Genomic DNA, 15,000 nt, shown 5'->3' with positions numbered 1-15,000 from the left:
AGTTCATAATAAATTAAATGTACTGCTTTAATTATATGAGCCTAAGTATTTTTAAGGCAACATGGGAAGAGAGAAGTCATGGTTCCTATCAGATTTCCAACGCAAACAGAATACTCCAGGAAACCACCCATGATTTCAAACCATTTTAGCAACAGAGAAAACAAAGGAAGAAATCCGATTCAAAATCATTTAGCAGCCGAAGGGAAAGAGGGGAGGCAAGTAAAATTCAAAACACGTTAAACACAAGGGGGGGGGGGGGGGGGGGGAAGAGACCCAGAGGGAGGAAAGTCATAAATCCAAAAGGTCAGAAGAAAAACAGGATAAAAGTTGTGATTTCAGTGAAGATGGAAAACAAAGTCATGATTTCGAAGTTTTCAGCAGATGAAGAAGAACACAGCGAGAAAAGACACGATTCAAAAGGAGTTTACCGGAGTTTACCAACATAAAGGAAAAATAAAGTAAAGCCAAGAATTTGAAGAATTTTAGCAGCATTAGAAAAATTCGATAGTTAAAATTACTTCAAACGATTACCGTGTTGAAGGAAAATGAAACAGAAAAGCTGGTGTTGTGCGAGATTTTTCACGGCAGACTTAAATCATGAACTCTAGAGACTTTTAGCAAAACAGAGAAAGTCATAATTCCAACGATTTTTCAGTTACGGAGGAAAATCATCGGGAAAAATCATGATTTCGGAAGATTTCTTTGCATGGTATAAAATGACGAAAACAATGAATTCACAGAAAGTTGAAAGATTTGAAATTCAGGGTAATATGTTTGTGATACCCAATTATTTTTGGTATAGGAAAAATGAAAAGATGAAGAACTTTCTTACTACCAAAGGTTTTGTTGGCATCAGAGGGAAGAAAAACGGAGGACGTTCTTGAATCTAAATAACATTTGGCAGTAAAAGGAAAAGAAAGAGAAGATTCATGATTTTTAAAGCTTTTCAACCACATCTGATAAACTTAGGGAGGTTGATCATAATTTAAACAGGATGAATATTATTGCTTTTATAAATTAATCTTGGCAATTACAACGATGCCAATAGTGCTTATTCATGCCTCTTTAAAGATTTTGGAAAAGAGACAGAAAATAGAGAAAAAATACTGCCAGAGAAGTATGTTCATGATGATGCAGCACAGAAAGACATCTCACGTTCCAGAGAATAATTTTGATAGAGGGGAAAACAGGGGGATGTTCATGATTGTTTTGAAGATTTTTGTCAGCGGAGAAAAAGGGAGGAAGAATATTCAATTCTTTCGCTTTCCAGATTTTTTTCTGTAGCGGCAAAGGTGATTTCAAGTGAGTTTTGGAAGGTTATACAAAATATTCACCCAGCAATAGACCAGAATATAGTTTACTATTACTGAAAATGTGAAGAATGAGTATATATATATACAGATGAAAATTTGATTTAGCTACAGTTAATATAGACAGATTTTCATCGACGTACTGGGCATCAAAGACATGAAACACCTATTGCCGATAATAACAAGCAATGGATACTGTAATATGTTGGTCAATTTACCATAAAAATAATTGTTGGAAATTTATATTTCATTCCTTACGAATAGAGTTGGATGGTATTAAATATGAAGAGATATCTGATTGTCGGTTCAACCTCTCCATGGACGGGGGACTTAAGACTCTACTTATTGTTGTTATTCAAAGCAGTCATGTTGGGTCCGTCTTCGAAATTTAAAACAAGAAACTTGATCAATTTAGAATTAAGACCTGTATTAGAGAAGCTAAAATGGCTGGTAGAACTGCACGTTGGCTCATTTTTTTTTGTTTTGTTTTAGATATCCAAGAACTTGTCCAAGTTGACATTAAAAAAAAGGCGAAAACCTGATTTTTAACATCCGAGATACAATAAGAAGAATATTCCGTAAGCTCGAGGACATGAGCGAAATTAATGATGTACAAGCATTCTCTGATGGGTAGAGATACAGCGATAGAATATCTGGCAGAAGCCCTAAGGTTGTGGTGGAGTTGAAGAGCAACTTTCGATTCAAACATGTTAGTTTCTTTTAAGTTAATATCTCTTTGTTTTACTCATGTATAAAATTTCACATTGTTCATGCCTATGATCTAAGCTACTTAGATTCATCGCCCCAAATCCACCAGAGTAGGGAAGATGTGGCGAGTTTTCAGTCTCTTTGCAAAATGGTCTGCCTTCAGGGAAGTGCGACTGTATGATTGGAGATGAGGCGGCAGCGGAGTTTGGAGTAAATGCTGGAGCATTCCGCGGTGTTAAGAGGTTCTCGTGGACAGAAATGGGGGTTATTACGGAGGTGCTGCTGCTGTTGTTGTTGTTGTTGCTGCTTCTCCCTTTCGAGACAATGAGAGGAGGAGGAGGAAAAGGAGGAGGAGGAGGAGGAGGAGGAGGAGGAAGCGCCTGAGCGACGATGCCCAGGAGATAAGGATTGCTGGGACAGGAGAGGAGATTGACGACACCCGAGTCAGGGAAGGAGGAGGAGGAGGAGGAGGATAAGGATGGGGAAGAAGATGGGGTAGGAAAGGGCGGTGGACTTTTGAGAGAGAGAGAGAGAGAGAGAGAGAGAGAGAGAGAGAGAGAGAGAGAGAGAGAGAGAGAGAGAGAGAGAGAGAGAGAGCTGAACAAACCTTTGATGAAAGCTAGAGATTTCTGTGCACCTCGGCCGCCTTTTATTCTTGTTCGCGTTCTTCTCTGGAAAGCAAATGGTAACTTGCAAGTCTTCATAAGAAAATTGAAATTGTCATCGTGAAAAAATGACCTGTCAAAAGGCGTGACAGCCAATGAATAAATTTTAAAAATCTGCATTATTCAGAATACAATATCCTTGGAAGGATCATTTTTAATTTCCTTATATATAAAAAAGCATATACATATATAGATGGAAAAATAATATATACTTCTAGATAACCTAAACAACCTATCTTATGAAGGGAATGATAATTTACAATCTCGGAAAAGTTATTTCCTGAAAAAATAAAAACATACCAGGTACATATTACCATCCAGAGAGAGAGAGAGAGAGAGAGAGAGAGAGAGAGAGAGAGAGAGAGAGAGAGAGAGAGAGAGAGAGAGCAAAATATTTTTCAAATAGAAAAAGATAATCGGTATCACCATGGCAGTAAAAATGTGTGTGTGTGTGTGTGTGTGGAGAGAGAGAGAGAGAGAGAGAGAGAGAGAGAGAGAGAGAGAGATAATGTTAGCCAAAGGCAAAGAGAAGTAGGAAAATCTTTAGTAATTTTTCTCCGTGGACATTTCACGACATTTAACATGTAAGGTCATTCATTACCATTGCATTCATCTTCCTCATTTTATGCCGATGATAAACTTGTCTATATTTTCTTTTTGACCAAAAGGCTTATTCCAGGAAAGACTTAAGAAACAAACGGGGGTAGCCTACTACCCACATTCCTAGTAAAAAAATGGTTGTGACCACCAAAGTCGTCTAATTGTAGGGTAATTAATGAACTGATTAGGTCAATAGAATCATGATGGGTTTTTACTAGGCAAGGTCTGCGAAACTAGCAGACTTATTAAAAAAAAAAAAAAAAGACTTGATGAAAACCAGAAGGGTTTCTGGGTAAAACCTTCTAACAACAATAACCCCTTTAAGAGGAAAATGTATACACTAAATGTTATCTTTATATATATATATATATATATAAAACACTTAGTTTACACATTTTCATCTTAAAGGGGTTATTGCTAGTAGGCTTTACCCAGACCATCTGGATTAATCTATATATATATTTGGATATATATATATATATATATATATATATATATATATATATACACACACACATACAAACATGAATAACTTGATCACGAAATATATAAAACACACACACACACACACACACACACATATATATAATATATATATACTATCTATATATATATATATATATATATATATATGGGGTAACGTCACGGATATTTCGGTCTTGACAAACCTTGGCAACAGTAGAGGGTCGTTAATACCGAAAGATCTCGGCAGTTCTCGTGTTTTCATTTCCCTCCGTGGCATTACCTTATATATATATATATATATATATATATATATATATATATATATATATATATATATATATATATATATATATTATATATATATATATAAATATATCACACACACAAGTCATTTCGAACTTTACGCTCTAAATCTTCTTAATCTTGAGCTCTAAACATTATTGCCTGCTTTGAATGTTCTCACGGTCCACTTATCCCTAAAGACCATTAAGTCCTTTGGCTCAGATTTCTGACTACATTTTTCTATTCATGCTCTGGTCGAGAACTCGTGCTCCAAATTTTTTTCCACAAGCCTCTTTTTCGTCTATCTCGAGAATTCGAACGTGTGAACGCAGATACTTCAACTTGGTGAAGTAGTATTATCGACAATAATTTCTACCTACTTCTCTGCCTTTTCGTCTTTCTATATTTTTATTCCACTTGATGAAAACGTCATTTAGACGCAACCTATCAACAATGCAGGGGCTCAGGTTACTTTAGACGTATAAGAAGGAGATCACAAACGTCAGATGATAAATAAGTTCTGTTTATGTCAGAAATTCTTTTCATCATCCCAATTATAAGAGAATTACTGCTCTTGTGAAGGGGCTTAGCCTCTGGTCTCATTGCTAAAGATTATTATTGAATTATGGTAGCGCAACTTATCTGTATACTCATGAATTCCTTTGGGTGACAACACCATCTGCAAGTGTTTATGAAATCCTGAAATAAACTAAAAATCAGAATAATAATTGATTTGGATTATAATTTCACAATTCATTGACCTAAAAACTAAGAATATTTTCGTATCCAGAACCGAGAAACTCGACAAAACTATATAAATGGGAACGAAATCGGACGAATACTCTCGTCATGTTAGATACCGAGCGAAGTTTTATAAAAACAAGCAACAAAGTTGTTCTTTGTGCACCGTCATATGTGTTCAAGTTTCGTCGATGTCGCATAATACCTCGCACTTGCAAACAAAGATTTCTAAATATCCATATAATTATTTGTAATTTAGTAAGCTGTGCAAATGGAAGAAAATCTACACATATTACGACATCCCACGTAAAATTATACCTATTGCTTCAGTGACCTCCCTTAATACTGCTGAGAAATATTTCGCTTCTGTAAGGTAGCTTCTCTTGACATTATTTCGCTTCTGTAAGGTAGCTTCTCTTGACATTATCTTGATTGTTTGTTTTGTAGGTAATTAATTACCCAGTGATCTTTGCACCCGATTAAAAAATACTGAAAATAAAAACTAATTATTCTGTAAATACTGGGAACAAAATAAAAACTAATTATTCTGTAAATACTGGGAATAGAGTGATCTTGGTAGTATTTTTTTCGGATTCCAGAAATAAATCATCTCATTACTCGTTTTATAGACGCTATGAAAAACCTAGATATTAAAAAAATTTCTAAATGCCATAAAAAAGTAATCTTGGTAGTTATGTAGATGCTAAAATAAATACACAGTAAAACTGCGCCGAAGAAATCGAGTTTTCTGTACAGCGTATAATCAAGACCACCAAAAATAAATCTATCTTTCGGCTCATGAAATTTTAACCACGGCCTGAGGGTAGCCTGGCCTATATTGTTGCCAGACGCACGATTATGACAAACTTTAACCTTGAATAAAATCTAAACTACTGAGGCTAGAGGGCTGCAACTTGGTATACTTGATTGGAGGGTGGATGATAAACATATCAATTTGCAGCCCTCTAGCCTCAGTAGTTTGTAAGATCTGAGAGAGTACTCAAAAAAAAAATCCGGCATAATAGTGTGCTTTTTAGAAAGCTAATAGAAGCAATCTTGGTAGCGGTTATGAATTGTTAAAAATATCTTGGTAATTATTATGCGTATGTTACAAAAACACGCACCTTGGTAGCTTTTTATGGATATTAGAAAAAACATCAAAACTGGCAAGATCTCGTACTGTCAATGAGAAAAAACACACACCGAAGATCCGCATGAGATCGATGTGAAAATCTAATTAATTCCCCCTTTCGCCATAAGCCAGCTGGAAAAATATCCAGTGGATATAGTAAACCCATCACACGAACAAACAAATAAATACGGCTGAATACGATTCTCCTTCCAACCTCGCTGGCTGAGGCAATGAGCATCGCTAGGACACCAAGTTGGAGGAGGCGTGTTCTGAGAGAGAGAGAGAGAGAGAGAGAGAGAGAGAGAGAGAGAGAGAGAGAGAGAGAGAGAGGTTCTTGAACCCCGACATTTCTTCTTCCAATACATAAGATGCTTCAAGTCGATCTTCTCGGGAGACGGCTCCTTATCTTAGACGACACTTTGTGTTCCATTATTGTATCTCTCTTTGCATCTAAACCACCCACATCATATCTACGTCGAGCTGTCAAGTCTCCCTCCTCTCTACCTCCATCTCTCGACCTCTAATTAAATATTCATCTTCCCCGCGATTTCAGTTGTGTATAACTATCTCGACCTTGCAGCAGATAAGTTCAGAAACCTAACACTGCATTTGCGGCAAAATCCACTCCAGCCTAAAAAAAAAAATTCTAGTTCGGCAATGCATTATTATTCTATGCATTCCATATCAACATAACAGCAGTCGTCACGTGACTATTTTAAGCATATTTCGTGTGTATATGTCTAATATTATTAATGTTGCAAATGTCTGATTACGAGCTCAAGTAAAAGCATGACAAACTCTAATAAGGTTTTGATTAAAGGAAGTTATTAGTCTAATCTAAGGTTTTTATTAAAGGAAGTTATTAGTCTAATCTAGTCTTATACGTCGTCTCTTTCAATATAATACCTAACAGACTTCGTTTAACTCGGAGAGAGAGAGAGAGAGAGAGAGAGAGAGAGAGAGAGTCGACGTAGTTATCGCCTAAGTAATTTCGGGCAAAGGATAAACTAGTTTTTAACCAAACGGCGTTGATGATCACACAAGTTCTTTCGTACCATGTCTCTACATCCGTATTAGTATTGTATTGCCTCTTCGAATCAGCATTACTCCTAGAAGCGTTCCAATGGATACGACATACTTAATCGTCAGCAATAGTATGGGTTCAATGACTATTTTTATCTCTTCTTTAACTGAATTCACGATGATTTCAAAACCTTTTCAGTTCCCCTAAACCTTTTTTTTTTAATCATTTTATCATTCTAATCATCTCATTCTATATCTACGGATTTAAGGCTCGTCGCCAGATATGAGTTTCTTATGTTACTGCTTTCCAAAACGACCCTGTGAACTATCTTCTTCCCTCGACCATATTTGGTAGTCGTGGAATCCAGCTATATACCGAACTAAACCGTTATTCCTCGTCGAAAGACCATCACTGCCAACTAATCACTATGGCCTCTTTCATGGTTCCATTTTGTACTTACGATGTCGTTCTATACAAATACAATTTACGCTATAGTAAGCCAGAGAATCTTTAGGGCATTCAGCAATGTTTAGTCGTTCACAAACAGATATTTAGATAATTTTCATGAACTATACATTGACAGACTGGCCGCATATCCAGGTAATCTTTTAAAAATACCTTTCATAAGACTGCAAAACACATAAACCCATGAACTTGAAGGGAAAATACATATGCGCATGCTTATTTTGTAGGAAACCCTTTCTACATTAGAAACAATATGTCTAAAAATAGAATCAGGCACGAAGTTCGAAGAGCCACTGTAATAATAAATTCCTTCACATAAATCCTTAGAATGGAGGAAATAAACGCTAAACCTGAAGACCCTCTACGACACCGCGGGATACCGACAACCATTCTACCTTCTTTAAAAGAGAAACAACGCTGGGGTGGAAGCTGTGCATATTCTGGCACCTACAAAACCAGGTAAACAACGCAAACAAAGAATCCACATTAACTTTGAGTATGGAAGGATAAACACAGAACAAAAAGAACAAAAAGAGAAAAAACGAAGAGAGAAGTTTAAAACGCGCAAAAAGTATGGTGGGATGTTACAAGGAATAAAAGGAATACAGGGGACGGAAATGTTCCTGAAAAAATACAAAACTTTATTAACATTGTTCTCCTCTCTTTTCCTAGTTTTCAGCCTAGAAATATTGTTACTTGTTTACTCGTATTTCAACAAACTTTCCAACTAACAAATGCCTGAAATACTATCATGGGGGTAAGAATAATAACTAATGCCTGAAATACTATCATGGGGATAAGAATACAGTTGATTAAGGAAAGTAATGGGATTTACTACTGAGTGGCCGGTAGAGGATGTACAAGAGGAGGCATGAAAATATAAAAAAAAGTGGTCGAGGCGACAAGGCCTTTCTGCACATGGCCGTTTTCATCAGGGGATGGCTTATGATTATAAATAATATTTTCTATGTTGTGGCGGTTGACCTGCACATGGCCTTTTAAGCTGATGCGGTTAGGCAATATTTGAAAGAATAATAGCGGAGCCACCGATTAATGCTATGGTGATGGGGGCAGGTGGGGAAACCGGCAAATAGTCAGAAGAGCCCTACATTTTAGGTGGCCATTATTCCGTCTATATAGAAATCCTTCGGCTTAAGTTAAAGCTTTGTCTTTCAAAGAAGACGTCAGATATGTTACCTCTGGATTTCAAACATCCACGTATATTTCTTCGGGGAGAAAGTGAGACGAATTTGTATAGATTGGTGAGGAGAGTTTCGCAGAGGCTCGCAGGTCACAATTCATTTTTGATTCCCAGTATTTATGAGAAACATTTGTTTTCTTGTAGGTCTTGCACTTTCACTTAGCTTTCGAATGATGTTCCTTGTACGAAAGTGTTTACTCCACTTTATACATCCTCTGGGGCAGGCTCTTTTACCGAGAGGTGCTTCAATATGAACTTATCCACTTTTACTTAAAGCTGTTGGCTTTTTAAACATTAAACTTCGTCCTCCATGACAGTGACATCAATCATTTTGATAAGAAGACCTGGCAATGGTCTTCGGCAATTTTCTGAGCAGCATGCGAAAGGTGAAGAGATTTCTTTTATGATGTTGAAGAGGACAGGAAACAGAAGACAAGCGACATTTGATGATAATTTCCTTCTTATAAATACACGATTGTTCATTACCATTCAAGTAGGGAAAAATAAAAAATCGTAGGAATGAACACCGTGCTTTGGCTAACCGTATCCTAAATTTTCCTTGCGTACAGTTTCTAAAAGGTTCTTCAAACCAGCCGAAATTATTAGGCACCGAAAAAATGAAGAATGCGCATAATATATTAATAAGAATAATAGGAGCAATAACAATAGTTCGCACGAGTATTGTAACTTACCACTGGGAATATGGTGGAAATAACAATTACAATAACAGAACAGTTTCGCACTTCCTATAAAATTTTAGTATTTTGTTATCACTGAAATATCCTTGAATGAAAATTGTGACAATTTTACGTAGAAATGCAGAGCTTTGGTAAAATTCATTTTTCCCTTTAGGTCAAAACAATAATTTAAAAAAATCCGAGTTGCGCTGATAAAACTTATGAAAGCAATCCACTTTGAGGTATTTGTAAAAAAAATCAGCAACGAACATTTGAGTAATTGTTGAGGAAATTAACCCAACTATGAAAATAGTTGAGGAAAAATACGCATAAAGGAGGAAGAAATAAAGCTGGCAGGAGAGAAGCAAAGTGTACATTTTCCTCTTAACAATTTCATAAAAAAATAATTGGCAAGAACCGGAAGGCTATCATCCTCAATATGCACCCATATATATATATATATATATATATATATATATATAATATATATATATATATATAATAATAGATATAGATAGATAGATAGAGATAGTATAGATAGATAATAGATATATAGATAGATAGATATAGATATATATATATATATATATATAATATATATCTATATATATATATATATATATATCCATGAGGGGAGGAAATTATTATCAACTAAAAATTCCACTTCGGTACGTATATGAAAATATATCAATTCCGCGGTAGAGCGAATTAGATATTAAAGGACATTTGTAGCTCGAATGATATATATGAATCACGGTGATATTTATATATATATATATATATATATATATATATATATATATATATATATATATATATAGTAAACACAACACTTTGGTGAGAACCGGAAGCTATCATCCTCAATATGCGTCCACGTATGTATGTATGTATGTGCACATTATATATTATATCATATTATATTATATTATATATATATATATATATATATATATATATATATATATATATATAATTTATAGATTGTGTGTGTATTTGTCATTAATACCATGTTCATTTGAGAACTTACTACTTTTAGACATATATACACGGCATAGAAATTACCTTTTCGAATGACTAAACTTGAAACACATTCACGGAAAACTTACTTCACCCCCAAGTAAAATAACATTGCGAAAATAAATAACTAAAACTCCTCGGCCAATTCGGGGTAAATTATTACACGACCACTGAAAAGACAACGGAGAACAAGAAAACAGATGCGAATAATCAGACAAACAGCAAAACGCGAAAAGGGCAGAGTCTAGTCGCTAATGCCAAGAGATATTTTTATTCAGTCGAGAAGATAAAGCTACTTATCCCTAATCTATATTCTAGGAAGCTCCGTTCTCAACAAATATAGTCACAAACGGTGCTGAATACATTCAAGAAAAGTTTACGGAAACAGTGTTGCATTAAGCGAGAGAGAGAGAGAGAGAGAGAGAGAGAGAGAGAGAGAGAGAGAGAGAGAGAGAGAATTACCTTCTTATGCAAACAGAAAGTGATAATAAAATTTCATACTCAAGTAGAGCGGAAGGGAAAGGTTAAATATTTATGTACTGCCTCGATTCTTTTCCCTACCTTTTAGGTCTTGAGAGAGGTAAAATACCAGCCTTCCTCCCATGACAAAGAAACTTCCCTTAAGTAACTTTTCTATACAAAAAGACATATAAATATGTGATTACACACGTAGCATTTTATTTCTTTAACAATGAGAGAGTTATAAGACGCACATAAACACACACACACACACACACACACACACACAATATATATATATATATATAATATACATTTGTAACACCTAAAACCCACCACTATATATATATATATATATATATATATATATATATATATATATATATAACATATATATATATATATTTATATATATGTAAACACACATATGTTCCTGAAGTTAACAAATCGTATGTCCTAATTCAAAATTTGACTACTACCAAAATCATAACAGTTTCCTAATTGTGCTGCGTTTTTTTTTTATCCATACAGTCAGAGCAACAAAGAGCAAGCGCTCTGAAATAAGAGAGAGAGAGAGAGAGAGAGAGAGAGAGAGAGAGAAGGCGGGCAAACTCTCAGAAACGCATAAAAATCACATGTAAATATCTCGCTTTTTTATGAAAAATTAATTCAACTAATTCTACAGCGATAGGCTTCACTTTCAGAAAATACGCAGTAAACTCAAAATGTACTTTCCGACTTTTTCACAGCAAAGCAATCGGGGAAGTGGAATCTCGTTTCAATAATAAACATAACATAAAATCAATACCCAAATAACTCACACAGATTATCTACTTTTAGCAAGGACGTTAAATGAAGATTACCTTTTACACGTGTTTGTTGATTACATATAATTTTCAAATAGTTATCAATGAATTTCACCTACATTTTGTGTGATATTGAATCAAGAATCAAAAATGAATTCTAACATAAAATGATATTGCACAAAATACATTCCTTAAGAATCCTTAGTTTTATAAATTCATGCGGATCCGTCGTACAAACAGGATTCTGTTGGTAATAAACACAATCTATTTATGCGCTAGTTTGGTTAGAGCAGTAATTATTTTATTTTTTTAAACTGAGAGAGAGAGAGAGAGAGAGAGAGAGAGAGAGAGAGAGAGAGAGAGAGAGAGAGAGCAACATCTTGGAAACACAAAACTTCTCACGATTTTAATTTCCCGCTAAACTTCCAGGGGTACGAACTGAAGTTACAGCGCTTCATTATGTACCCACATTTACCATTTGAACAGAGGTCATTAGAAGCCTCCACATCGCATAACAAATATCAGAAAGTTCTGGCGATAACTTTGTACAAAGGACAAGGAAGCAAGAAAAGCAATAACACGATAAAAACAGGTTTTAAACAGGATGAGATGAAAGAAGGGTTGCAATGCAATAACGAAAACGAAATATGACTTATAAGTAAAGTTAAAACTACGATACAATAAAGGTGGTGGAAACGACGAAGGAAATCAAAAGTGACTGCATAAAATGAAGCCATAGTAAAGAAAACAGTAAAACACAGGAAAACCATAGTATAAAGTACGTGTACAAGACAAGCCTAACACATTCTATATTCGTCCTGTACAGAATGGGTGAAAATCTCTATTAGAAATCAAATGAGCTTTGAACTTCTGAAAAAGTAGTATATAAAAGACAAGCAACGTCTCTCATTCCACAAAATGATAAACTTCATTCCAATAAACTACTGGAATGTGGACATTTTTTTCCTTGATTTATTTGAGTTTGCTGCAGAGGCCTGATTTGTCGTCTCACAAGCAGGCAAAGACATTGAAACACTCTCCCCTTTACAATGACAGTTGAAAGAATAGTCGAAAATTGATGTTGCCACTGAGTCACACATTAACGCAAAGGTTTTAAGGTACGAGATGTGCTGAGACAGGGCAGGAGGGAGATGAGAGGTAAGGTGCTGAAGGTGGAGGTCCTCCTGAAAGGTCACCGTGATCTTTACCGATAAATCACCCGAATAGTCTGCAGTGATCTAAGGGCCCCTCAACACACAAACACACAATAAGCCGCCTTATTATTATCAGGGAATACAAATATACAACAATCATACGAAGACGTCCCACTCAATTTCTACCAAACGACATTGCACACTGAAAACTTATATTTACCTTGTGGAATTTAAGTCTGTACATAAATAATTCAATAAATAAAGAACACAATCAAAGAATGAATCTATGCAGAATAAAAATGAATATAAACAAAATCAAAGCCAAGATGCAATGGCATACAACACGTCAAATGTTTTTCATGTGGAATACTACCGGCACAGCTAATAAAATGTACGTCATAGCAGCGGGTGACTTAGTGAAGGGTTATGACTACTTACTTACTGGAAGGAAATACCTGGAATTTGTGGCAGATGAACCTCATAACATGAAGACAATGCCAACACGTTTCCTTCAGTGGATTTCCCGCAAAATAATAACATTCTCGCAACCCTACTTGTTATAGAAATCCTCAATGAGCTGGGGTTCTAATTCTAAATGTTTGTTTGCTTTGTTTGTATGGTGTTTTTACGTTGCATGGAACCAGTGGTTATTCAGCAACGGGACCAACGGCTTTACGTGACTTCCGAACCACGTCGAAAGTGAACTTCTATCACTAGAAATACACATCTCTAACCCATCAGTGGAATGCTCGCGAATCGAACTCGCGGCCACCGAGGTGGCAGGCCAAGACCATACCGATCTCGCCACAGGCGCTTCTAATTCTATATGTACATGGATGTGGTACAGAAGAGAAGAAATGCATGACAGCTGATTGTTTAAAAATGAAAACTGGATGTTTGGCCAGTAGTGAGACAAAGGTGAACGGGCAGCGCACGCAGGAATGGGAAGCTCATTGACATATGGTGATTGTGCCTGCACAAGCAGAGCTTTAGATGACGTAGCACTTGTTCTATTCGGAAGAATTTTGAAACAGGTGAAAGTGTACAAATATGTTACTTCGAAACACAATGCTAATGAAAGAGAGACTGGATATATATCTCTTGTTAAGTTTGGAGTGTATGAAAGTGTGGTTGTCGTAGTTGATATATGCACAAAAGACAGGGTAGAGAAAAGATACGTCATTGTGGGTAGATGGAATACTAGGTTGAAATGGTAAAACTCAAGAAGATGCATGAGTGATTAAGAGAAATGAGTCGGATGCGAAGAAAGTCAGATTACATAAAAGAGATGTGGATGGAAAGCGGGGAAGGATTAGACAAAGGCATTGCAAAGCCCCAGGAAAGACCGTATGTAAGAAAACATGAAGATATACTAGGTGGTGGTCAGGAGGAAGGGAACAGACATAAATGAGAAATGTAAAAAAAAATAGAAGGGAATTAGAAAAGATTTTTGAAATTATATAAGAAGGCAATTTCCATTAACCCACAAATAATCTTTAATTATTCAAACATCACACGCGTTAAAAACCTATTGCGCCTGGCGGGTAAACCGTTCAATCAAATGCTATGGGCTGGGATATCCAATCTAGCGAATACTTAGTGAAGGAGCGCCTGCTGAAGTGTCCATTGTTTTGTTTGTTTTTGTTTGTATGGTGCTTTTACGTTGCACGGAACCAGTGGTTATTCAGCAACGGGACCAATGGCTTTACGTGACTTCCGAACCACGTCGAGAGTGAACTTCTATCACCAGAAATACACATCTCTCACTCCTCAATGGAATGGCCGAGAATCGAACCCGCGACCACCGAGGTGAGAAGCAAACACCAAAGCAACCACGCCACTGAGGCGCTTGAAGTGTCCATTGGCTTCCCAATCACTCTCCTAAAGTTGGCCCATTGATGACGCATTCCTGTTGCTAAGAAGCAGAGTTCGACCTGATGTGATTCTAATATCTGCCAGTATAATCATTATATAAATAATTTATGATGTGAAAATGAAAAACTGCCCTATTTAGACAAATCGCTTGACATGATGATCATTTTAATACCCATGTTCAAGGAAATTTTATTTGAAGGTTCTCTGGAGAAATTTTTGTTTTTTACATTATCTTTACTGTAATTTTTTTTTTTACTGTAATGTCTGAATAGCTTCCATCGGGAAATTTTGTATCTACCAATATTATTAAAACAACTGTTATCAACCTACGTTTTTTTTTTACCGTTATCTTCTTGAAATCACGCAATTTTATCGTTGGATACCTATGCCCCACTGATTTATGATCAACATTTTCATAA

General features: G+C 35.8%; 1 protein-coding gene across 2 annotated transcripts in view; it reads left to right on the top strand.

Moving 5' to 3' along the window:
• LOC135196155 (tubby-related protein 4-like) overlaps nt 1-15,000 on the top strand; it is a 453,453-nt gene that overhangs the window by 391,122 nt on the left and 47,331 nt on the right. The window lies entirely within an intron of this gene.

Source organism: Macrobrachium nipponense, chromosome 17, assembly GCF_015104395.2.
Source record: "Macrobrachium nipponense isolate FS-2020 chromosome 17, ASM1510439v2, whole genome shotgun sequence".
Lineage (NCBI taxonomy): Eukaryota > Metazoa > Arthropoda > Malacostraca > Decapoda > Palaemonidae > Macrobrachium > Macrobrachium nipponense.
Note: the sequence above shows the minus strand (reverse complement) of the source record. Positions and strands in the feature narration are given on the sequence as shown.